The following is a 25,364-nucleotide window of genomic DNA, read 5'->3' on the forward strand; positions in this document are numbered from 1 at the left end:
CAGATCAGCAAAGCTGCTTTAGAGCCATAGAACCAGGTCAGCAGAGCTGCTTTAGAGCCAGAGAACCATGTCAGCAGAGCTCCTCTAGAGCCTAAGAACCAGGTCAGCAGAGCTGCTTTAGAGCCATAGAACCATGTCAGCAGAGCTGCTTTAGAGCCAGAGAACCAGGTCAGCAGAGCTGCTCTAGAGCCTAAGAACCAGGTCAGCAGATCTGTTCTAGAGGCAGAGAACCGGGGCAGCAGAGCTGCTCTAGAGCCAGAGAACCAGTCAGCAGAACTGCTTCAAAGCCAGACATCAAGATCAGCAGAGCTGCTTTAGAGCCATAGAACCAGGTCAGCAGAGCTGCTTTAGAGCCAGAGAACCAGGTCAGCAGAGCTGCTTCAAAGCCAGACAACCAGGTCAGCAGAGCTGCTCTAGAGCCTAAGAACCAGGTCAGCAGAGCTGCTCTAGAGCCAGAGAACCAGGTCAGCAGAGCTTCTGTAGAGGCAGAGAACCAGGTCAGCCGGGTTGCGTTTGAGCCACAGAACCAGGTCATCAGAGCTGCTATAGAGGCAGAGAACAAGGTCAGCAGAACTGCTGTAGACCCAGAGAAACCAGGTCAGCAGAGCTGCTTTAGAGCCAGAGAACTAGGTCAGCAGAGCTGCTTTAGAGCCATAGAACCAGGTCAGCAGAGCTGCTTTAGAGCCAGTGAACCAGGTCAGCAGAGTCGTTGGAGAGCCAGAGAACTAGGTCAACAGAGCTGCTCTAGAGCCTAAGAACCAGGTCAGCAGAGCTGCTCCAGAGCCAGAGAACCAGGTCAGCAGAGCTGCTTCAAAGCCAGAGAAACTGGTCAGAAGAGCTGCTTTAGAGCCTGAGAACCAGGTCAGCAGAGCTGCTTCAAAGCCAGAGAACCAGGTCAGCAGAGCTGCTTTAGAGCCATAGAACCAGGTAATCAGAGCTGATTTAGGTCCACAGATCCAGGTCAGCAGAGCTGCTGTAGAGCCAGAGAAACCAGGTCAGCAGAGCTGCTTTAGAGCCAGAGAACCAGGTCAGCAGTGCTGCTCTAGATCAAGAGAACCAGGTCAGTAGAGCTGCTGTAGAGCCAGAGAAAGCAGGTCAGCAGAGCTGCTTTAGAGGGAGATAACCAGGTCAACAGAGCTGCTTTAGAGCCAGAGAACCAGGTCAGCAGAGCTGCTTTAGAGCCAGAGAACCAGGTCAGCAGAGCTGCTTTAGAGGGAGATAACCAGATCAGCAGAGCTGCCCTAGAGCCTAAGAACAAGGTCAGTAGAGCTGTTCTAGTGGCAGAGAACCAGGTCAGCAGAGCTGCTGTAGAGCCAGATAAATTAGGTCAGCAGAGATGCTGTAGAGAAAGATAAACCAGGTCAGCAGAGCTGCTTTAGAAGGAGAGAACCAGATCAGCAAAGCTGCTTTAGAGCCATAGAACCAGGTCAGCAGAGCTGCTTTAGAGCCAGAGAACCATGTCAGCAGAGCTCCTCTAGAGCCTAAGAACCAGGTCAGCAGAGCTGCTTTAGAGCCATAGAACCATGTCAGCAGAGCTGCTTTAGAGCCAGAGAACCAGGTCAGCAGAGCTGCTCTAGAGCCTAAGAACCAGGTCAGCAGATCTGTTCTAGAGGCAGAGAACCGGGGCAGCAGAGCTGCTCTAGAGCCAGAGAACCAGTCAGCAGAACTGCTTCAAAGCCAGACATCAAGATCAGCAGAGCTGCTTTAGAGCCATAGAACCAGGTCAGCAGAGCTGCTTTAGAGCCAGAGAACCAGGTCAGCAGAGCTGCTTCAAAGCCAGACAACCAGGTCAGCAGAGCTGCTCTAGAGCCTAAGAACCAGGTCAGCAGAGCTGCTCTAGAGCCAGAGAACCAGGTCAGTAGAGCTTCTGTAGAGGCAGAGAACCAGGTCAGCCGGGTTGCGTTTGAGCCACAGAACCAGGTCATCAGAGCTGCTATAGAGGCAGAGAACAAGGTCAGCAGAACTGCTGTAGACCCAGAGAAACCAGGTCAGCAGAGCTGCTTTAGAGCCAGAGAACTAGGTCAGCAGAGCTGCTTTAGAGCCATAGAACCAGGTCAGCAGAGCTGCTTTAGAGCCAGTGAACCAGGTCAGCAGAGTCGTTGGAGAGCCAGAGAACTAGGTCAACAGAGCTGCTCTAGAGCCTAAGAACCAGGTCAGCAGAGCTGCTCCAAAGCCAGAGAACCAGGTCAGCAGAGCTGCTTCAAAGCCAGAGAAACTGGTCAGAAGAGCTGCTTTAGAGCCTGAGAACCAGGTCAGCAGAGCTGCTTCAAAGCCAGAGAACCAGGTCAGCAGAGCTGCTTTAGAGCCATAGAACCAGGTAATCAGAGCTGATTTAGGTCCACAGATCCAGGTCAGCAGAGCTGCTGTAGAGCCAGAGAAACCAGGTCAGCAGAGCTGCTTTAGAGCCAGAGAACCAGGTCAGCAGTGCTGCTCTAGATCAAGAGAACCAGGTCAGTAGAGCTGCTGTAGAGCCAGAGAAAGCAGGTCAGCAGAGCTGCTTTAGAGGGAGATAACCAGGTCAACAGAGCTGCTTTAGAGCCAGAGAACCAGGTCAGCAGAGCTGCTTTAGAGCCAGAGAACCAGGTCAGCAGAGCTGCTTTAGAGGGAGATAACCAGATCAGCAGAGCTGCCCTAGAGCCTAAGAACAAGGTCAGTAGAGCTGTTCTAGTGGCAGAGAACCAGGTCAGCAGAGCTGCTGTAGAGCCAGATAAATTAGGTCAGCAGAGATGCTGTAGAGAAAGATAAACCAGGTCAGCAGAGCTGCTTTAGAAGGAGAGAACCAGATCAGCAAAGCTGCTTTAGAGCCATAGAACCAGGTCAGCAGAGCTGCTTTAGAGCCAGAGAACCATGTCAGCAGAGCTCCTCTAGAGCCTAAGAACCAGGTCAGCAGAGCTGCTTTAGAGCCATAGAACCATGTCAGCAGAGCTGCTTTAGAGCCAGAGAACCAGGTCAGCAGAGCTGCTCTAGAGCCTAAGAACCAGGTCAGCAGATCTGTTCTAGAGGCAGAGAACCGGGGCAGCAGAGCTGCTCTAGAGCCAGAGAACCAGTCAGCAGAACTGCTTCAAAGCCAGACATCAAGATCAGCAGAGCTGCTTTAGAGCCATAGAACCAGGTCAGCAGAGCTGCTTTAGAGCCAGAGAACCAGGTCAGCAGAGCTGCTTCAAAGCCAGACAACCAGGTCAGCAGAGCTGCTCTAGAGCCTAAGAACCAGGTCAGCAGAGCTGCTCTAGAGCCAGAGAACCAGGTCAGCAGAGCTTCTGTAGAGGCAGAGAACCAGGTCAGCCGGGTTGCGTTTGAGCCACAGAACCAGGTCATCAGAGCTGCTATAGAGGCAGAGAACAAGGTCAGCAGAACTGCTGTAGACCCAGAGAAACCAGGTCAGCAGAGCTGCTTTAGAGCCAGAGAACTAGGTCAGCAGAGCTGCTTTAGAGCCATAGAACCAGGTCAGCAGAGCTGCTTTAGAGCCAGTGAACCAGGTCAGCAGAGTCGTTGGAGAGCCAGAGAACTAGGTCAACAGAGCTGCTCTAGAGCCTAAGAACCAGGTCAGCAGAGCTGCTCCAGAGCCAGAGAACCAGGTCAGCAGAGCTGCTTCAAAGCCAGAGAAACTGGTCAGAAGAGCTGCTTTAGAGCCTGAGAACCAGGTCAGCAGAGCTGCTTCAAAGCCAGAGAACCAGGTCAGCAGAGCTGCTTTAGAGCCATAGAACCAGGTAATCAGAGCTGATTTAGGTCCACAGATCCAGGTCAGCAGAGCTGCTGTAGAGCCAGAGAAACCAGGTCAGCAGAGCTGCTTTAGAGCCAGAGAACCAGGTCAGCAGTGCTGCTCTAGATCAAGAGAACCAGGTCAGTAGAGCTGCTGTAGAGCCAGAGAAAGCAGGTCAGCAGAGCTGCTTTAGAGCCAGAGAACCAGGTCAGCAGAGCTGCTTTAGAGCCAGAGAACCAGGTCAGCAGAGCTGCTTTAGAGGGAGATAACCAGATCAGCAGAGCTGCCCTAGAGCCTAAGAACAAGGTCAGTAGAGCTGTTCTAGTGGCAGAGAACCAGGTCAGCAGAGCTGCTGTAGAGCCAGATAAATTAGGTCAGCAGAGATGCTGTAGAGAAAGATAAACCAGATCAGCAAAGCTGCTTTAGAGCCATAGAACCAGGTCAGCAGAGCTGCTTTAGAGCCAGAGAACCAGGTCAGCAGAGCTCCTCTAGAGCCTAAGAACCAGGTCAGCAGAGCTGCTTTAGAGCCATAGAACTATGTCAGCAGAGCTGCTTTAGAGCCAGAGAACCAGGTCAGCAGAGCTGCTCTAGAGCCTAAGAACCAGGTCAGCAGATCTGTTCTAGAGGCAGAGAACCGGGGCAGCAGAGCTGCTCTAGAGCCAGAGAACCAGTCAGCAGAACTGCTTCAAAGCCAGACATCAAGATCAGCAGAGCTGCTTTAGAGCCATAGAACCAGGTCAGCAGAGCTGCTTTAGAGCCAGAGAACCAGGTCAGCAGAGCTGCTTCAAAGCCAGACAACCAGGTCAGCAGAGCTGCTCTAGAGCCTAAGAACCAGGTCAGCAGAGCTGCTCTAGAGCCAGAGAACCAGGTCAGCAGTTCTGCTGTAGAGCCAGATAAATTAGGTCAGCAGAGATGCTGTAGAGAAAGATAAACCAGGTCAGCAGAGCTGCTTTAGAAGGAGAGAACCAGATCAGCAAAGCTGCTTTAGAGCCATAGAACCAGGTCAGCAGAGCTGCTTTAGAGCCAGAGAACCAGGTCAGCAGAGCTCCTCTAGAGCCTAAGAACCAGGTCAGCAGAGCTGCTTTAGAGCCATAGAACCATGTCAGCAGAGCTGCTTTAGAGCCAGAGAACCAGGTCAGCAGAGCTGCTCTAGAGCCTAAGAACCAGGTCAGCAGATCTGTTCTAGAGGCAGAGAACCGGGTCAGCAGAGCTGCTCTAGAGCCAGAGAACCAGTCAGCAGAACTGCTTCAAAGCCAGACATCAAGATCAGCAGAGCTGCTTTAGAGCCATAGAACCAGGTCAGCAGAGCTGCTTTAGAGCCAGAGAACCAGGTCAGCAGAGCTGCTTCAAAGCCAGACAACCAGGTCAGCAGAGCTGCTCTAGAGCCTAAGAACCAGGTCAGCAGAGCTGCTCTAGAGCCAGAGAACCAGGTCAGCAGAGCTTCTGTAGAGGCAGAGAACCAGGTCAGCCGGGTTGCGTTTGAGCCACAGAACCAGGTCATCAGAGCTGCTATAGAGGCAGAGAACAAGGTCAGCAGAACTGCTGTAGACCCAGAGAAACCAGGTCAGCAGAGCTGCTTTAGAGCCAGAGAACTAGGTCAGCAGAGCTGCTTTAGAGCCATAGAACCAGGTCAGCAGAGCTGCTTTAGAGCCAGTGAACCAGGTCAGCAGAGTCGTTGGCGAGCCAGAGAACTAGGTCAACAGAGCTGCTCTAGAGCCTAAGAACCAGGTCAGCAGAGCTGCTCCAGAGCCAGAGAACCAGGTCAGCAGAGCTGCTTCAAAGCCAGAGACACTGGTCAGAAGAGCTGCTTTAGAGCCTGAGAACCAGGTCAGCAGAGCTGCTTCAAAGCCAGAGAACCAGGTCAGCAGAGCTGCTTTAGAGCCATAGAACCAGGTAATCAGAGCTGATTTAGGTCCACAGATCCAGGTCAGCAGAGCTGCTGTAGAGCCAGAGAACCCAGGTCAGCAGAGCTGCTTTAGAGCCAGAGAACCAGGTCAGCAGTGCTGCTCTAGATCAAGAGAACCAGGTCAGTAGAGCTGCTGTAGAGCCAGAGAAAGCAGGTCAGCAGAGCTGCTTTAGAGGGAGATAACCAGGTCAACAGAGCTGCTTTAGAGCCAGAGAACCAGGTCAGCAGAGCTGCTTTAGAGCCAGAGAACCAGGTCAGCAGAGCTGCTTTAGAGGGAGATAACCAGATCAGCAGAGCTGCCCTAGAGCCTAAGAACAAGGTCAGTAGAGCTGTTCTAGTGGCAGAGAACCAGGTCAGCAGAGCTGCTGTAGAGCCAGATAAATTAGGTCAGCAGAGATGCTGTAGAGAAAGATAAACCAGGTCAGCAGAGCTGCTTTAGAAGGAGAGAACCAGATCAGCAAAGCTGCTTTAGAGCCATAGAACCAGGTCAGCAGAGCTGCTTTAGAGCCAGAGAACCAGGTCAGCAGAGCTCCTCTAGAGCCTAAGAACCAGGTCAGCAGAGCTGCTTTAGAGCCATAGAACCATGTCAGCAGAGCTGCTTTAGAGCCAGAGAACCAGGTCAGCAGAGCTGCTCTAGAGCCTAAGAACCAGGTCAGCAGATCTGTTCTAGAGGCAGAGAACCGGGGCAGCAGAGCTGCTGTAGAGCCAGAGAACTAGGTCAGCAGAGCAGCTTTAGAGCCAGAGAACCAGGTCAGCAGGGCAGTTGTGGAGCCAGAGAACCAGGTCAGCAGACCTGCTTTAGAACCAGAGAACCAGGTCAGCAGTGCTGATCTAGAGCAAGAGAACCAGGGTAGCAGAGCTGCTTTAGAGCCAGAGAACCAGGTCAGGAGAGCTGCTTTAGAGCCAGAGAACCAGGTCAGCAGAGCTGCTCTAGAGCCAGAGAACCAGGTCAGCAGAGCTTCTGTAGAGGCAGAGAACCAGGTCAGCCGGGTTGCATTTGAGCCACAGAACCAGGTCATCAGAGCTGCTATAGAGGCAGAGAACAAGGTCAGCAGAACTGCTGTAGACCCAGACAAACCAGGTCAGCAGAGCTGCTTTTGAGCCAGAGAACCAGGTCAGCAGATCTGTTCTAGAGGCAGAGAACTGGGGCAGCAGAGCTGCTGTAGAGCCAGAGAACTAGGTCAGCAGAGCAGCTTTAGAGCCAGAGAACCAGGTCAGCAGGGCAGTTGTGGAGCCAGAGAACCAGGTCAGCAGACCTGCTTTAGAACCAGAGAACCAGGTCAGCAGTGCTGATCTAGAGCAAGAGAACCAGGGTACCAGAGCTGCTTTAGAGCCAGAGAACTAGGTCACCAGAGCTGCTTTAGAGCCATAGAACCAGGTCAGCAGAGCTGCTTTAGAGCCAGAGAACTAGGTCAACAGAGCTGCTCTAGAGCCTAAGAACCAGGTCAGCAGAGCTGCTCCAGAGCCAGAGAACCAGGTCAGCAGAGCTGCTTCAAAGCCAGAGAAACTGGTCAGAAGAGCTGCTTTAGAGCCTGAGAACCAGGTCAGCAGAGCTGCTTCAAAGGCAGAGAACCAGGTCAGCAGAGCTGCTTTAGAGCCATAGAACCAGGTCATCAGAGCTGTTTTAGGTCCACAGATCCAGGTCAGCAGAGCTGCTGTAGAGCCAGAGAAACCAGGTCAGCAGAGCTGCTTTAGAGCCAGAGAACCAGGTCAGCAGTGCTGCTCTAGATCAAGAGAACCAGGTCAGTAGAGCTGCTGTAGAGCCAGAGAAAGCAGGTCAGCAGAGCTGCTTTAGAGGGAGATAACCAGGTCAACAGAGCTGCTTTAGAGCCAGAGAACCAGGTCAGCAGAGCTGCTTTAGAGCCTGAGAACCAGGTCAGCAGAGCTGCTTTAGAGGGAGATAACCAGATCAGCAGAGCTGCCCTAGAGCCTAAGAACAAGGTCAGTAGAGCTGTTCTAGTGGCAGAGAACCAGGTCAGCAGAGCTGCTGTAGAGCCAGATAAATTAGGTCAGCAGAGATGCTGTAGAGAAAGATAAACCAGGTCAGCAGAGCTGCTTTAGAAGGAGAGAACCAGATCAGCAAAGCTGCTTTAGAGCCATAGAACCAGGTCAGCAGAGCTGCTTTAGAGCCAGAGAACCAGGTCAGCAGAGCTCCTCTAGAGCCTAAGAACCAGGTCAGCAGAGCTGCTTTAGAGCCATAGAACCATGTCAGCAGAGCTGCTTTAGAGCCAGAGAACCAGGTCAGCAGAGCTGCTCTAGAGCCTAAGAACCAGGTCAGCAGATCTGTTCTAGAGGCAGAGAACCGGGGCAGCAGAGCTGCTGTAGAGCAAGAGAACTAGGTCAGCAGAGCAGCTTTAGAGCCAGAGAACCAGGTCAGCAGGGCAGTTGTGGAGCCAGAGAACCAGGTCGGCAGACCTGCTTTAGAACCAGAGAACCAGGTCAGCAGTGCTGCTCTAGAGCAAGAGAACCAGGGTAGCAGAGCTGCTTTAGATCCAGAGAACCAGGCCAGGAGAGCTGCTTTAGAGCCAGAGAACCAGGTCAGCAGAGCTGCTGTAGAGCCAGGAAAACCAGGTCAGCAGAGCTGCTTTAGAGGGAGAGAACCAGGTCAGCAGAGCTGCTTTAGAGCCAGAGAACCAGATCAGCAGAGCTGCCCTAGAGCCTAAGAACAAGGTCGGTATAGCTGTTCTAGTGGCAGAGAACAAGGTCAGCAGAGCAGCTGTAGAGCCAGATAAATTAGATCAGCAGAGATGCTGTAGAGACAGATAAACCAGGTCAGCAGTGCTGCATTAGAAGGAGTAAAACCAGATCAGCAAAGCTGCTTTAGAGCCAGAGAACCAGGTCAGCAGAGCTGCTTTAGAGCCAGAGAACTAGGTCAGCAGAGCTGCTTTAGAGCCAGAGAACCAGGTCAGCAGAGCTGCTTTAGAGGGAGATAACCAGATCAGCAGAGCTGCCCTAGAGCCTAAGAACAAGGTCAGTAGAGCTGTTCTAGTGGCAGAGAACCAGGTCAGCAGAGCTGCTGTAGAGCCAGATAAATTAGGTCAGCAGAGATGCTGTAGAGAAAGATAAACCAGGTCAGCAGAGCTGCTTTAGAAGGAGAGAACCAGATCAGCAAAGCTGCTTTAGAGCCATAGAACCAGGTCAGCAGAGCTGCTTTAGAGCCAGAGAACCAGGTCAGCAGAGCTCCTCTAGAGCCTAAGAACCAGGTCAGCAGAGCTGCTTTAGAGCCATAGAACCATGTCAGCAGAGCTGCTTTAGAGCCAGAGAACCAGGTCAGCAGAGCTGCTCTAGAGCCTAAGAACCAGGTCAGCAGATCTGTTCTAGAGGCAGAGAACCGGGGCAGCAGAGCTGCTGTAGAGCCAGAGAACTAGGTCAGCAGAGCAGCTTTAGAGCCAGAGAACCAGGTCAGCAGGGCAGTTGTGGAGCAAGAGAACCAGGTCAGCAGACCTGCTTTAGAACCAGAGAACCAGGTCAGCAGTGCTGATCTAGAGCAAGAGAACCAGGGTAGCAGAGCTGCTTTAGAGCCAGAGAACCAGGTCAGGAGAGCTGCTTTAGAGCCAGAGAACCAGGTCAGCAGAGCTGCTCTAGAGCCAGAGAACCAGGTCAGCAGAGCTTCTGTAGAGGCAGAGAACCAGGTCAGCCGGGTTGCATTTGAGCCACAGAACCAGGTCATCAGAGCTGCTATAGAGGCAGAGAACAAGGTCAGCAGAACTGCTGTAGACCCAGACAAACCAGGTCAGCAGAGCTGCTTTTGAGCCAGAGAACCAGGTCAGCAGATCTGTTCTAGAGGCAGAGAACCAGGTCAGCAGGGAAGTTGTGGAGCCAGAGAACCAGGTCAGCAGACCTGCTTTAGAACCAGAGAACCAGGTCAGCAGTGCTGATCTAGAGCAAGAGAACCAGGGTAGCAGAGCTGCTTTAGAGCCAGAGAACTAGGTCAGCAGAGCTGCTTTAGAGCCATAGAACCAGGTCAGCAGAGCTGCTTTAGAGCCAGAGAACTAGGTCAACAGAGCTGCTCTAGAGCCTAAGAACCAGGTCAGCAGAGCTGCTCCAGAGCCAGAGAACCAGGTCAGCAGAGCTGCTTCAAAGCCAGAGAAACTGGTCAGAAGAGCTGCTTTAGAGCCTGAGAACCAGGTCAGCAGAGCTGCTTCAAAGCCAGAGAACCAGGTCAGCAGAGCTGCTTTAGAGCCATAGAACCAGGTCATCAGAGCTGTTTTAGGTCCACAGATCCAGGTCAGCAGAGCTGCTGTAGAGCCAGAGAAACCAGGTCAGCAGAGCTGCTTTAGAGCCAGAGAACCAGGTCAGCAGTGCTGCTCTAGATCAAGAGAACCAGGTCAGTAGAGCTGCTGTAGAGCCAGAGAAAGCAGGTCAGCAGAGCTGCTTTAGAGGGAGATAACCAGGTCAACAGAGCTGCTTTAGAGCCAGAGAACCAGGTCAGCAGAGCTGCTTTAGAGCCAGAGAACCAGGTCAGCAGAGCTGCTTTAGAGGGAGATAACCAGATCAGCAGAGCTGCCCTAGAGCCTAAGAACAAGGTCAGTAGAGCTGTTCTAGTGGCAGAGAACCAGGTCAGCAGAGCTGCTGTAGAGCCAGATAAATTAGGTCAGCAGAGATGCTGTAGAGAAAGATAAACCAGGTCAGCAGAGCTGCTTTAGAAGGAGAGAACCAGATCAGCAAAGCTGCTTTAGAGCCATAGAACCAGGTCAGCAGAGCTGCTTTAGAGCCAGAGAACCAGGTCAGCAGAGCTCCTCTAGAGCCTAAGAACCAGGTCAGCAGAGCTGCTTTAGAGCCATAGAACCATGTCAGCAGAGCTGCTTTAGAGCCAGAGAACCAGGTCAGCAGAGCTGCTCTAGAGCCTAAGAACCAGGTCAGCAGATCTGTTCTAGAGGCAGAGAACCGGGGCAGCAGAGCTGCTGTAGAGCAAGAGAACTAGGTCAGCAGAGCAGCTTTAGAGCCAGAGAACCAGGTCAGCAGGGCAGTTGTGGAGCCAGAGAACCAGGTCGGCAGACCTGCTTTAGAACCAGAGAACCAGGTCAGCAGTGCTGCTCTAGAGCAAGAGAACCAGGGTAGCAGAGCTGCTTTAGATCCAGAGAACCAGGCCAGGAGAGCTGCTTTAGAGCCAGAGAACCAGGTCAGCTGAGCTGCTGTAGAGCCAGGAAAACCAGGTCAGCAGAGCTGCTTTAGAGGGAGAGAACCAGGTCAGCAGAGCTGCTTTAGAGCCAGAGAACCTGATCAGCAGAGCTGCCCTAGAGCCTAAGAACAAGGTCGGTATAGCTGTTCTAGTGGCAGAGAACAAGGTCAGCAGAGCAGCTGTAGAGCCAGATAAATTAGATCAGCAGAGATGCTGTAGAGACAGATAAACCAGGTCAGCAGTGCTGCATTAGAAGGAGTAAAACCAGATCAGCAAAGCTGCTTTAGAGCCAGAGAACCAGGTCAGCAGAGCTGCTTTAGAGCCAGAGAACTAGGTCAGCAGAGCTGCTTTAAAGCCATAGAACCAGTTCAGCAGAGCTTCTTTAGAGCCAGAGAACCAGGTCAGCAGAGCCGTTGTAGAGCCAGAGAACCAGGTCAGCAGAGTTGCTCTAGAGCCTACGGACCAGGTCTGCAGAGCAGCTCTAGAGCCTAAAACCAGGTCAGCAGAGCTGCTGTAGAGCGAGAGAACCAGGTCAGCAGAGCTAGAGCCAGAGAACCAGGCCAGCAGAGCTGCTTTAGAGCCAAAGAACCACGTCAGCAGAGCTGCTCTAGAGCCTAAGGACCAGGTGAGCAGAGCTGCTTAAGAGCATAAGAACCAGGTCAGCAGAGCTGCTGTAGAGCCAGAGAAACCGGGTCAACAGAGCTGCTTTGGAGCCTGAGACCCAGGTCGGCAAAGCTGCTTTTGAGCCAGAAAACCAGGTCAGCAGAGCTGCTTTAGAGCCATAGAACCAGACCAGCAGAGCTGCTTTAGAGACAGAGAACCAGGTCAGCAGAGCCATTGTAGAGCCAGCGAACTAGGTCAGCAGAGCTGCTCTAGAGCCAGAGAACCAGGTCAGCAGAGCTACTCTAGAGCCAGAGAACCATGTCAGCAGAGCTGCTCTAGAACCTAAAACGAGGTCAGCAGAGCTGCTGTAGAGCCAGAGAACCAGGTCAGCAGAGCTAGAGCGAGAGAACCAGGTCAGCATAGCTGCTTTATAGCCAGACAACAAGGTCAGCAGAGCTGCTCTAGAGCCTCAGGACCAGGTCAGCAGAGCTGCTTTAGAGCCGAAGAACCAGGTCAGCAGAGCTGCTGTAGAGCCAGAGAAACCAGGTCAGCAGAGCTGCTTTAGAGCCAGAGACCCAGGTCAGCAAAGTTGCTTTTCAACCAGAGAACCAGGTCAGCAGAGCTGCTTAAGAGCCATAGAACCAGGTCAGCAGAGCTGCTTTAGAGCCAGGGAAACAGGTCAACAGAGCTGCTGTAGAGCCAAAGAAACCAGTTCAGCAGAGCAGCTTTACATGGAGAGAACCAGGGTAGCAGAGCTGCTTTAGAGCCAGAGAACCAGGTCAGGAGAGCTGCTTTAGAGCCAGAGAACCAGGTCAGCAGAGCTGCTGTAGAGCAAGAAAAACCAGGTCAGCAGAGCTGCTTTAGAGGGAGAGAACCAGGTCAGCAGAGCTGCTTTAGAGCCAGAGAACCAGGTCAACAGAGCTGCTTTAGAGGGAGAGAACCAGCTCGGCAGAGCTGCTCTAGAGCCAGAGAACCAGGTCAGCAGAACTGCTTCAAAGCCAGAGATCAAGGTCAGCAGAGCTGATTTAGAGCCATAGAACCAGGTCAGCAGAGCTGCTTTAGAGCCAGAGAACCAGGTCAGCAGAGCTGCTTCAAAGCCAGACAACCAGGTCAGCAGAGCTGCTCTAGAACCTAAGAACCAGGTCAGCAGAGCTGCTCTAGAGCCGGATAACCAGGTCAGCAGAGCTTCTGTAGAGCCAGAGAACCAGGTCAGCAGTGTTTCTTTTGAGCCATAGAACCATGTCATCAGAGCTGCTCTAGAGGCAGAGAACAAGGTCAGCAGAGCTGCTGTAGACCCAGCGAAACCAGGTCAGCAGAGCTGCTTTAGAGCCAGAGCACCAGGTCAGCAGAGCTGCTCTAGAGACAGCGAACTAGGTCAGCAGAGACGCTTTAGAGCCATAGAACCAGGTCAGCTGAGCTGCTTTAGAGCCATTGAACCAGGTCAGCAGAGTCGTTGTAGAGCCAGAGAACTAGGTCAGCAGAGCAGCTTTAGAGCCAGAGAACCAGGTCAGCAGGGCAGTTGTAGAGCCAGAGAACCAGGTCAGCAGACCTGCTTTAGAGCCCGAGAACCAGGTCAGCAGTGCTGCTCTAGAGCAAGAGAACCAGGTCAGTAGAGCTGCTGTAGAGCCAGAGAAAGCAGGTCATCAGAGCTGCTTTAGAGGGAGATAACCAGATCAGCAGAGCTGCCCTAGAGCCTAAGAATAAGGTCAGTAGAGGTGTTCTAGTGGCATAGAACCAGGTCAGCAGAGCTGCTGTAGAGCCAGATAAATTAGGTCAGCAGAGATGCTGTAGAGACAGATAAACCAGGTCAGTAGAGCTGCTTTAGAAGGAGAGAAAGAGATCAGCAAAGCTGCTTTAGAGCCAGAGAACCAGGTCAGCAGAGCTGCTTTAAAGCCAGAGAACCAGGTCAGCAGAGCTGCTTTAAAGCCATAGATCCAGGTCAGCAGAGCTTCTTTAGAGCCAGAGAACCAGGTCAGCAGAGCCGTTGTAAAGCCAGAGAACCAGGTCAGCAGAGTTGCTCTAGAGCCTACAGACCAGGTCTGCAGAGCTGCTCTAGAGCCTAAAACCAGGTCAGCAGAGCTGCTCTAGAGCGAGAGAACCAGGTCAGCAGAGCTAGAGCCAGAGAACCAGGCCAGCAGAGCTGCTTTAGAGTCAAAGAACCAGGTCAGCAGAACTGCTCTAGAGCCTAAGGACCAGGTGAGCAGAGCTGCTTAAGAGCATAAGAAACAGGTCAGCAGAGCTGCTGTAGAGCCAGAGAAACCAAGTAAACAGAGCTGCTTTAGAGCCTGAGACCCAGGTCGGCAAAGCTGCTTTTGAGCCAGAAAACCAGGTCAGCAGAGCTGCTTTAGAGCCATAGAACCAGGTCAGCAGAGCTGGTTTAGAGCCAGAGAACCAAGTCAGCAGAGACGTTGTAGAGCCAGAGAACTAGGTGAGCAGAGCTGCTCTAGAGCCAGAGAACCAGGTCAGCAGAGCTACTCTAGAGCCAGAGAACAATGTCAGCAGAGCTGCTCTAGAGCCTAAAACGAGGTCAGCAGAGCTGGTCTAGAGCCAGAGAACCGGGTCAGCAGAGCTAGAGCCAGAGAACCAGGTCAGCATAGCTGCTTTATAGCCAGAGAACCAGGTCAGCAGAGCTGCTCTAGAGCCTAAGGACCAGGTCAGCAGAGCTGCTTTAGAGCCGAAGAACCAGGTCAGCAGAGCTGCTGTAGAGCCAGAGAAACCAGGTCAGCAGAGCTGCTTTAGAGCCAGAGACCAAGGTCAGCAAAGCTGCTTTTCAACCAGAGAACCAGGTCAGCAGAGCTGCTTTAGAGCCATAGAACCAGGTCAGCAGAGCTGCTTTAGAGCCAGGGAACCAGGTCAGCAGAGCTGCTGTAGAGCCAAAGAAACCAGTTCAGCAGAGTTGCTTTTGAGGGAGAGAACCAGGGTAGCAGAGCTGCTTTAGAGCCAGAGAACCAGGTCAGGAGAGCTGCTTTAGAGCCAGAGAACCAGGTCGGCAGAGCTGCTGTAGAGCCAGAAAAACCAGGTCAGCAGAGATGCTTTAGAGGGAGAGAACCAGGTCAGCAGAGCTGCTTTAGAGCCAGAGAACCAGGTCAGCAGAGCTGCTTTAGAGCCAGAGAACCAGGTCAGTAGAGCTGCTCTAGAGCCAGAGAACCAGGTCAGCGGAGCTGCTTTAGGGCCATAGAACCATGTCAGCAGAGCTGCTTTAGAGCCACAGAACCAGGTCAGCAGAGCTGCTTTAGAGCCTAAGAACCAGGTCAGCAGACCTGCTCTAGAGGCAGAGAACCGGGGCAGCAGAGCTGCTGTAGAGCCAGAGACCTAGGTCAGCAGAGCTGCTTTAGAGCCAGAGAACCAGATCAGTAGAGCTGCTCTAGAGCCTAAGAACCAGGTCAGCAGAGCGACTCTAGAGGCAGAGCTGCTGTACACCTAGAGAAACCAGGTCAGCAGAGCTGCTTTAGAGGGAGAGCACCAGGTCAGCAGAGCTTCTGCAGAGCCAGAGAACCAGGCCAGCAGAGCTGCTTTAGAGCCATAGAACCAGGTCAGCAGAGCTGCTATAGAGCCAGAGAACCAGGTCAGCAAAGCTGTTGTAGAGCTAGAGCACCAGGTCAGCATAGCTCCTCTAGAGCCTAAGAACCAGGTCAGCAGAGCTGCTTTAGAGGGAGAGAACCAGGTCAGCAGAGCTTTTGCAGAGCCAGAGAACCAGGCCAGCAGAGCTGCTTTGGAGCCATAGAACCAGGTCAGCAGAGCTGCTATAGAGCCAGAGAACCAGGTCAGCAGTGCTGTTGTAGAGCCAGAGCAACAGGTCAGCATAGCTCCTCTAGAACCTAAGAACCAGGTCAGCAGAGCTGCTCTAGAACCAAAGAACCAGGTCAGTAGAGCTGCTTTAGAGCCAGAGAACCAGGTCAGCAGAGCTGCTTTAGAGGGAGAGAACCAGGTCAGCAGAGCCACTTTAGAACCTGAGAACCAGGTCAGCAGAGCTGCTTTCGAGCCATTGAACCAGGTCAGCAGAGCTGCTTTAGAGCCTGAGAACCAGGTCATCAGAGCCGTTGTAGAGCCAGAGAACTAGGTCAACAGAACTTCTCTAGAACCTAAGAACCAGGTCAGCAGAGCTGCTCTAGAGCCAGAGAACCAGGTCAGCAGAGCTGCTGCAGAGCCAAAGAAAGCAGTTCAGCACAGCTGCTTTAGAGGGAGAGAACCAGGGTAGCAGAGCTGCTTTAGAGCCAGAGAACCAGGCCAGGAGAGCTGCTTTAGAGCCAGAGAACCAGGTCAGCAGAGCTGCTTTGGAGCCAGAGAACCAGGTCAGCAGAGCTGCTTTAGAGCCAGAGATCTTGGTCAGCAGAGCTGCTTTAGAGGGAGAGAACCAGGTCAGCAGAGCTGCTCTAGAGCCCGAGAACTAGTCAGCAGAACTGCTCCAAAGCCAGACATCAAGATCAGCAGAGCTGCTTTAGAGCCATAGAACCAGATCAGCAGAGCTGCTTTAGAGCCAGAGAACCAGGTCAGCAGAGCTGCTTCAAAGCCAGACAACCAGGTCAGCAGAGCTGCTTTAGAGCCTAAGAACCAGGTCAGCAGAGCTGCTCTAGAGCCAGAGAACCAGGTCAGCAGAGCTTCTGTAGAGGCAGAGAACCAGGTCAGCCGGGTTGCATTTGAGCCACAGAACCAGGTCATCAGAGCTGCTACAGAGGCAGAGAACAAGGTCAGCAGAACTGCTGTAGACCCAGAGAAACCAGATCAGCAGAGCTGCTTTAGAGCCAGAGAACTAGGTCAGCAGAGCTGCTTTAGAGCCATAGAACCAGGTCAGCAGAGCTGCTTTAGAGCCAGTGAACCAGGTCAGCAGAGTCGTTGGAGAGCCAGAGAACTAGGTCAACAGAGCTGCTCTAGAGCCTAAGAACCAGGTCAGCAGAGCTGCTCCAGAGCCAGAGAACCAGGTCAGCAGAGCTGCTTCAAAGCCAGAGAAACTGGTCAGAAGAGCTGCTTTAGAGCCTGAGAACCAGGTCAGCAGAGCTGCTTCAAAGCCAGAGAACCAGGTCAGCAGAGCTGCTTTAGAGCCATAGAACCAGGTCATCAGAGCTGCTTTAGGTCCACAGATCCAGGTCAGCAGAGCTGCTGTAGAGCCAGAGAAACCAGGTCAGCAGAGCTGCTTTAGAGCCAGAGAACCAGGTCAGCAGTGCTGCTCTAGATCAAGAGAACCAGGTCAGTAGAGCTGCTGTAGAGCCAGAGAAAGCAGGTCAGCAGAGCTGCTTTAGAGCCAGAGAACCAGGTCAGCAGAGCTGCTTTAGAGGGAGATAACCAGATCAGCAGAGCTGCCCTAGAGCCTAAGAACCAGGTCAGCAGATCTGTTCTAGAGGCAGAGAACCGGGGCAGCAGAGCTGCTCTAGAGCCAGAGAACTAGGTCAGCAGAGCTGCTGTAGAGAAAGATAAACCAGGTCAGCAGAGCTGCTTTAGAAGGAGAGAACCAGATCAGCAAAGCTGCTTTAGAGCCATAGAACCAGGTCAGCAGAGCTGCTTTAGAGCCAGAGAACCAGGTCAGCAGAGCTCCTCTAGAGCCTAAGAACCAGGTCAGCACAGCTGCTTTAGAGCCATAGAACCATGTCAGCAGAGCTGCTTTAGAGCCAGAGAACCAGGTCAGCAGAGCTGCTCTAGAGCCTAAGAACCAGGTCAGCAGATCTGTTCTAGAGGCAGAGAACCGGGGCAGCAGAGCTGCTCTAGAGCCAGAGAACTAGGTCAGCAGAGCAGCTTTAGAGCCAGAGAACCAGGTCAGCAGGGCAGTTGTGGAGCCAGAGAACCAGGTCAGCAGACCTGCTTTAGAACCAGAGAACCAGGTCAGCAGTGCTGCTCTAGAGCAAGAGAACCAGGGTAGCAGAGCTGCTTTAGAGCCAGAGAACCAGGTCAGGAGAGCTGCTTTAGAGCCAGAGAACCAGGTCAGCAGAGCTGCTGTAGAGCCAGGAAAACCAGGTCAGCAGAGCTGCTTTAGAGGGAGAGAACCAGGTCAGCAGAGCTGCTTTAGAGCCAGAGAACCAGGTCAGCAGAGCTGCTTTAGAGGGAGCGAACCAGGTCGGCAGAGCTGCTCTAGAGCCAGAGAACCAGGTCGGCAGAGCTGCTCTAGAGCCAGAGAACCAGGTCAGCAGAACTGCTTCAAAGCCAGACAACCAGGTCAGCAGAGCTGCTCTAGAGCCTAAGAACCAGGTCAGCAGAGCTGCTCTAGAGCCAGAGAACCAGGTCAGCAGAGCTTCTGTAGAGCCAGAGAACCAGGTCAGTAGAGCTGCTCTAGAGACAGAGAACTAGGTCAGCAGAGCCGCTTTAGAGCCATAGAACTAGGTCAGGAGAGCTGCTTTAGAGCCATTGATGCAGGTCAGCAGAGTCGTTGTAGAGCCAGAGAACTAGGTTAGCAGAGCAGCTTTGGAGCCAGAGAACCAGGTCAGCAGAGCTGCTTTAGAGCCAGAGATCTTGGTCAGCAGAGCTGCTTTAGAGGGAGAGAACCAGGTCAGCAGAGCTGCTCTAGAGCCAGAGAACCAGTCAGCAGAACTGCTTCAAAGCCAGACATCAAGATCAGCAGAGCTGCTTTAGAGCCATAGAACCAGGTCAGCAGAGCTGCTTTAGAGCCAGAGAACCAGGTCAGCAGAGCTGCTTCAAAGCCAGACAACCAGGTCAGCAGAGCTGCTCTAGAGCCTAAGAACCAGGTCAGCAGAGCTGCTCTAGAGCCAGAGAACCAGGTCAGCAGAGCTTCTGTAGAGGCAGAGAACCAGGTCAGCCGGGTTGCGTTTGAGCCACAGAACCAGGTCATCAGAGCGTCTATAGAGGCAGAGAACAAGGTCAGCAGAACTGCTGTAGACCCAGAGAAACCAGATCAGCAGAGCTGCTTTAGAGCCAGAGAACTAGGTCAGCAGAGCTGCTTTAGAGCCATAGAACCAGGTCAGCAGAGCTGTTTTAGAGCCAGTGAACCAGGTCAGCAGAGTCGTTGGAGAGCCAGAGAACTAGGTCAACAGAGCTGCTCTAGAGCCTAAGAACCAGGTCAGCAGATCTGCTCCAGAGCCAGAGAACCAGGTCAGCAGAGCTGCTTCAAAGCCAGAGAAACTGGTCAGAAGAGCAGCTTTAGAGCCTGAGAACCAGGTCAGCAGAGCTGCTTCAAAGCCAGAGAACCAGGTCAGCAGAGCTGCTTTAGAGCCATAGAACCAGGTCATCAGAGCTGCTTTAGGTCCACAGATCCAGGTCAGCAGAGCTGCTGTAGAGCCAGAGAAAAAAGGTCAGCAGAGCTGCTTTAGAGCCAGAGAACCAGGTCAGCAGTGCTGCTCTAGATCAAGAGAACCAGGTCAGTAGAGCTGCTGTAGAGCCAGAGAAAGCAGGTCAGCAGAGCTGCTTTAGAGGGAGATAACCAGGTCAACAGAGCTGCTTTAGAGCCAGAGAACCAGGTCAGCAGAGCTGCTTTAGAGCCAGAGAACCAGGTCAGCAGAGCTGCTTTAGAGGGAGATAACCAGATCAGCAGAGCTGCCCTAGAGCCTAAGAACAAGGTCAGTAGAGCTGTTCTAGTGGCAGAGAACCAGGTCAGCAGAGCTGCTGTAGAGCCAGATAAATTAGGTCAGCAGAGATGCTGTAGAGAAAGATAAACCAGGTCAGCAGAGCTGCTTTAGAAGGAGAGAACCAGATTAGCAAAGCTGCTTTAGAGCCATAGAACCAGGTCAGCAGAGCTGCTTTAGAGCCAGAGAACCAGGTCAGCAGAGCTCCTCTAGATCCTAAGAACCAGGTCAGCAGAGCTGCTTTAGAGCCATAGAACCATGTCAGCAGAGCTGCTTTAGAGCCAGAGAACCAGGTCAGCAGAGCTGCTCTAGAGCCTAAGAACCAGGTCAGCAGATCTGTTCTAGAGGCAGAGAACCGGGGCAGCAGAGCTGCTGTAGAGCCAGAGAACTAGGTCAGCAGAGCAGCTTTAGAGCCAGAGAACCAGGTCAGCAGGGCAGTTGTAGAGCCAGAGAACCAGGTCAGCAGACCTGCTTTAGAACCAGAGAACCAGGTCAGCAGTGCTGCTCTAGAGCAAGAGAACCAGGGTAGCAGAGCTGCTTTAGAGCCAGAGAACCAGGTCAGGAGAGCTGCTTTAGAGCCAGAGAACCAGGTCAGCAGAGCTGCTGTAGAGCCAGGAAAACCATGTCAGCAGAGCTGCTTTAGAGGGAGAGAACCGGGTCAGCAGAGCTGCTTTAGAGCCAGAGAACCAGGTCAGCAGAGCTGCTTTAGAGGGAGAGAACCAGGTCGGCAGAGCTGCTCTAGAGCCAGAAAACCAGGACGGCAGAGCTGCTCTAGAGCCAAAGAACCAGGTCAGCAGAACTGCTTCAAAGCCAGACAACCAGGTCAGCAGAGCTGCTCTAGAGCCTAAGAACCAGGTCAGCAGAGCTGCTCTGGAGCCAGAGAACCAGGTCAGCAGAGCTTCTGTAGAGCCAGAGAACCAGGTCAGCAGAGCTGCTCTAGAGACAGAGAACTAGGTCAGCAGAGCCTCTTTAGAGCCATAGAACTAGGTCAGGAGAGCTGCTTTAGAGCCATTGATGCAGGTCAGCAGAGTCGTTGTAGAGCCAGAGAACTAGGTTAGCAGAGCAGCTTTAGAGCCAGAGAACCAGGTCAGCAGGGCAGTTGTAGAGCCAGAGAACCAGGTCAGCAGACCTGCTTTAGAGCCAGAGAACCAGGTCAGCAGTGTTGCTCTAGAGCAAGAGAACCAGGTCAGTAGAGCTGCTGTAGAGCCAGAGAAAGCAGGTTAGCAGAGCTGCTTTAGAGGGAGATAACCAGGTCAACAGAGCTGCTTTAGAGCCAGAGAACCAGGTCAGCAGAGCTGCTTTAGAGCCAGAGAACCAGATCAGCAGAGCTGCCCAGAGCCTAAGAACAAGGTCAGTAGAGCTGTTCTAGTGGCAGAGAACAAGGTCAGCAGAGCAGCTGTAGAGCCAGATAAATTAGATCAGCAGAGATGCTGTAGAGACAGATAAACCAGGTCAGCAGAGCTGCATTAGAAGGAGTAAAACCAGATTGGCAAAGCTGCTTTAGAGCCAGAGAACCAGGTCAGCAGAGCTGCTTTAGAGCCAGAGAACTAGGTCAGCAGAGCTGCTTTAAAGCCATAGAACCAGTTCAGCAGAGCTTCTTTAGAGCCAGAGAACCAGGTCAGCAGAGCCGTTGTAGAGCCAGAGAACCAGGTCAGCAGAGTTGCTCTAGAGCCTAAGGACCAGGTCTGCAGAGAAGCTCTAGAGCCTAAAACCAGGTCAGCAGAGCTGCTCTAGAGCGAGAGAACCAGGTCAGCAGAGCTAGAGCCAGAGAACCAGGCCAGCACAGCTGCTTTAGAGCCAAAGAACCACGTCAGCAGAGCTGCTCTAGAGCCTAAGGACCAGGTGAGCAGAGCTGCTTAAGAGCATAAGAACCAGGTCAGCAGAGCTGCTGTAGAGCCAGAGAAACCGGGTCAACAGAGCTGCTTTAGAGCCTGAGACCCAGGTCGGCAAAGCTGCTTTTGAGCCAGAAACCCAGGTCAGCAGAGCTGCTTTAGAGCCATAGAACCAGGCCAGCAGAGCTGCTTTAGAGACAGAGAACCAGGTCAGCAGAGCCATTGTAGAGCCAGAGAACTAGGTCAGCAGAGCTGCTCTAGAGCCAGAGAACCAGGTCAGCAGAGCTACTCAAGAGCCAGAGAACCATGTCAGCAGAGCTGCTCTAGAGCCTAAAACGAGGTCAGCAGAGCTGCTCTAGAGCCAGAGAACCAGGTCACCAGAGCTAGAGCGAGAGAACCAGGTCAGCATAGCTGCTTTATAGCCAGACAACAAGGTCAGCAGAGCTGCTCTAGAGCCTCAGGACCAGGTCAGCAGAGCTGCTTTAGAGCCGAAGAACCAGGTCAGCAGAGCTGCTGTAGAGCCAGAGAAACCAGGTCAGCAGAGCTGCTTTAGAGCCAGAGACCCAGGTCAGCAAAGCTGCTTTTCAACCAGAGAACCAGGTCAGCAGAGCTGCTTAAGAGCCATAGAACCAGGTCAGCAGAGCTGCTTTGAGCCAGGGAAACAGGTCAGCAGAGCTGCTGTAGAGCAAGAAAAACCAGGTCAGCAGAGCTGCTTTAGAGGGAGAGAACCAGGTCAGGAGAGCTGCTTTAGAGCCAGAGAACCAGGTCAACAGAGCTGCTTTAGAGGGAGAGAACCAGCTCGGCAGAGCTGCTCTAGAGCCAGAGAACCAGGTCAGCAGAACTGCTTCAAAGCCAGAGATCAAGGTCAGCAGAGCTGATTTAGAGCCATAGAACCAGGTCAGCAGAGCTGCTTTAGAGCCAGAGAACCAGGTCAGCAGAGCTGCTTCAAAGCCAGACAACCAGGTCAGCAGAGCTGCTCTAGAACCTAAGAACCAGGTCAGCAGAGCTGCTCTAGAGCCGGATAACCAGGTCAGCAGAGCTTCTGTAGAGCCAGAGAACCAGGTCAGCAGTGTTTCTTTTGAGCCATAGAACCAGGTCATCAGAGCTGCTCTAGAGGCAGAGAACAAGGTCAGCAGAGCTGCTGTAGACCCAGAGAAACCAGGTCAGCAGAGCTGCTTTAGAGCCACAGAACCAGGTCAGCAGAGCTGCTCTAGAGACAGCGAACTAGGTCAGCAGAGACGCTTTAGAGCCATAGAACCAGGACAGCTGAGCTGCTTTAGAGCCAGAGAACTAGGTCAGCAGAGCAGCTTTAGAGCCAGAGAACCAGGTCAGCAGGGCAGTTGTAGAGCCAGAGACCCAGGTCAGCAGACCTGCTTTAGAGCCAGAGAACCAGGTCAGCAGTGCTGCTCTAGAGCAAGAGAACCAGGTCAGTAGAGCTGCTGTAGAGCCAGAGAAAGCAGGTCATCAGAGCTGCTTTAAAGGGAGATAACCAGATCAGCAGAGCTGCCCTAGAGCCTAAGAACAAGGTCAGTAGAGCTGTTCTAGTGGCATAGAACCAGGTCAGCAGAGCTGCTGTAGAGCCAGATAAATTAGGTCAGCAGAGATGCTGTAGAGACAAATAAAACAGGTCAGTAGAGCTGCTTTAGAAGGAGAGAACCAGATCAGCAAAGCTGCTTTAGAGCCAGAGAACCAGGTCAGCAGAGCTGCTTTAGAGCCAGAGAACCAGGTCAGCAGAGCTGCTTTAAAGCCATAGATCCAGGTCAGCAGAGCTTCTTTAGAGCCAGAGAACCAGGTCAGCAGAGCTGTTGTAAAGCCAGAGAACCAGGTCAGCAGAGTTGCTCTAGAGCCTACGGACCAGGTCTGCAGAGCTGCTCTAGAGCCTAAAACCAGGTCAGCAGAGCTGCTCTAGAGCGAGAGAACCAGGTCAGCAGAGCTAGAGCCAGAGAACCAGGCCAGCAGAGTTGCTTTAGAGTCAAAGAACCAGGTCAGCAGAGCTGCTCTAGAGCCTAAGGACCAGGTGAGCAGAGCTGCTTAAGAGCATAAAAAACAGGTCAGCAGAGCTGCTGTAGAGCCAGAGAAACCAAGTAAACAGAGCTGCTTTAGAGCCTGAGACCCAGGTCGGCAAAGCTGCTTTTGAGCCAGAAAACCAGGTCAGCAGAGCTGCTTTAGAGCCATAGAACCAGGTCAGCAGAGCTGCTTTAGAGCCAGAGAACCAGGTCAGCAGAGCCGTTGTAGAGCCAGAGAACTAGGTGAGCAGAGCTGCTCTAGAGCCAGAGAACCAGGTCAGCAGAGCTACTCTAGAGCCAGAGAACCATGTCAGCAGAGCTGCTCTAGAGCCTAAAACGAGGTCAGCAGAGCTGGTCTAGAGCCAGAGAACCGATTCAGCAGAGCTAGAGCCAGAGTACCAGGTCAGCATAGCTGCTTTATAGCCAGAGAACCAGGTCAGCAGAGCTGCTCTAGAGCCTAAGGACCAGGTCAGCAGAGCTGCTTTAGAGCCGAAGAACCAGGTCAGCAGAGCTGCTGTAGAGCCAGAGAAACCAGGTCAGCAGAGCTGCTTTAGAGCCAGAGACCAAGGTCAGCAAAGCTGCTTTTCAACCAGAGAACCAGGTCAGCAGAGCTGCTTTAGAGCCATAGAACCAGGTCAGCAGAGCTGCTTTAGAGCCAGGGAACCAGGTCAGCAGAGCTGCTGTAGAGCCAAAGAAACCAGTTCAGCAGAGTTGCTTTTGAGGGAGAGAACCAGGGTAGCAGAGCTGCTTTAGAGCCAGAGAACCAGGTCAGGAGAGCTGCTTTAGAGCCAGAGAACCAGGTCGGCAGAGCTGCTGTAGAGCCAGATAAACCAGGTCAGCAGAGATGCTTTAGAGGGAGAGAACCAGGTCAGCAGAGCTGCTTTAGAGCCAGAGAACCAGGTCAGCAGGGCTGCTTTAGAGCCAGAGAACCAGGTCAGTAGAGCTGCTCTAGAGCCAGAGAACCAGGTCAGCAGAGCTGCTTTAGGGCCATAGAACCATGTCAGCAGAGCTGCTTTAGAGCCAGAGAACCAGGTCAGCAGAGCTGCTTTAGAGCCTAAGAACCAGGTCAGCAGACCTGCTCTAGAGGCAGAGAACAGGGGCAGCAGAGCTGCTGTAGAGCCAGAGACCTAGGTCAGCAGAGCTGCTTTAGAGCCAGAGAACCAGATCAGTAGAGCTGCTCTAGAGCCTAAGAACCAGGTCAGCAGAGCAACTCTAGAGGCAGAGCTGCTGTACACCTAGAGAAACCAGGTCAGCAGAGCTGCTTTAGAGGGAGAGAACCAGGTCAGCAGAGCTTCTGCAGAGCCAGAGAACCAGTCCAGCAGAGCTGCTTTAGAGCCATAGAACCAGGTCAGCAGAGCTGCTATAGAGCCAGAGAACCAGGTCAGCAGAGCTGTTGTAGAGCCAGAGCACCAGGTCAGCATAGCTCCTCTAGAGCCTAAGAACCAGGTCAGCAGAGCTGCTTTAGAGGGAGAGAACCAGGTCAGCAGAGCTTTTGCAGAGCCAGAGAACCAGGCCAGCAGAGCTGCTTTGGAGCCATAGAACCAGGTCAGCAGAGCTGCTATAGAGCCAGAGAACCAGGTCAGCAGAGCTGCTCTAAAACCAAAGAACAAGGTCAGTAGAGCTGCTTTAGAGCCAGAGAACCAGGTCAGCAGAGCTGCTTTAGAGGGAGAGAACCAGGTCAGCAGAGCCACTTTAGAACCTGAGAACCAGGTCAGCAGAGCTGCTTTCGAGCCATTGAACCAGGTCAGCAGAGCTGCTTTAGATCCTGAGAACCAGGTCATCAGAGCCGTTGTAGAGCCAGAGAACTAGGTCAACAGAACTTCTCTAGAACCTAAGAACCAGGTCAGCAGAGCTGCTCTAGAGCCAGAGAACCAGGTCAGCAGAGCTGCTTTAGAGCCAGGGAACCAGGTCAGCAGAGCTGCTGTAGAGCCAAAGAAACCAGTTCAGCAGAGCAGCTTTAGAGGGAGAGAACCAGGGTAGCAGAGCTGCTTTAGAGCCAGAGAACCAGGTCAGGAGAGCTGCTTTAGAGCCAGAGAACCAGGTCAGCAGAGCTGCTTTGGAGCCAGAGAACCAGGTCAGCAGAGCTGCTTTAGAGCCAGAGATCTTGGTCAGCAGAGCTGCTTTAGAGGGAGAGAACCAGGTCATCAGAGCTGCTCTAGACCCAGAGAACCAGTCAGCAGAACTGCTTCAAAGCCAGAGATCAAGATCAGCAGAGCTGCTTTAGAGCCATAGAACCAGGTCCGCAGAGCTGCTTTAGAGCCAGAGAACCAGGTCAGCAGAGCTGCTTCAAAGCCAGACAACCAGGTCAGCAGAGCTGCTCTAGAGCCTAAGAACCAGGTCAGTAGAGCTGCTCTAGAGCCAGAGAACCAGGTCAGCAGAGCTGCTTTAGGGCCATAGAACCATGTCAGCAGAGCTGCTTTAGAGCCAGAGAACCAGGTCAGCAGAGCTGCTTTAGAGCCTAAGAACCAGGTCAGCAGACCTGCTCTAGAGGCAGAGAACAGGGGCAGCAGAGCTGCTGTAGAGCCAGAGACCTAGGTCAGCAGAGCTGCTTTAGAGCCAGAGAACCAGATCAGTAGAGCTGCTCTAGAGCCTAAGAACCAGGTCAGCAGAGCAACTCTAGAGGCAGAGCTGCTGTACACCTAGAGAAACCAGGTCAGCAGAGCTGCTTTAGAGGGAGAGAACCAGGTCAG

The sequence above is a fragment of the Triturus cristatus genome, unplaced genomic scaffold (assembly GCF_964204655.1).
Source record: "Triturus cristatus unplaced genomic scaffold, aTriCri1.1 SCAFFOLD_166, whole genome shotgun sequence".
In the NCBI taxonomy this organism is placed as follows: Eukaryota; Metazoa; Chordata; class Amphibia; order Caudata; family Salamandridae; genus Triturus; species Triturus cristatus.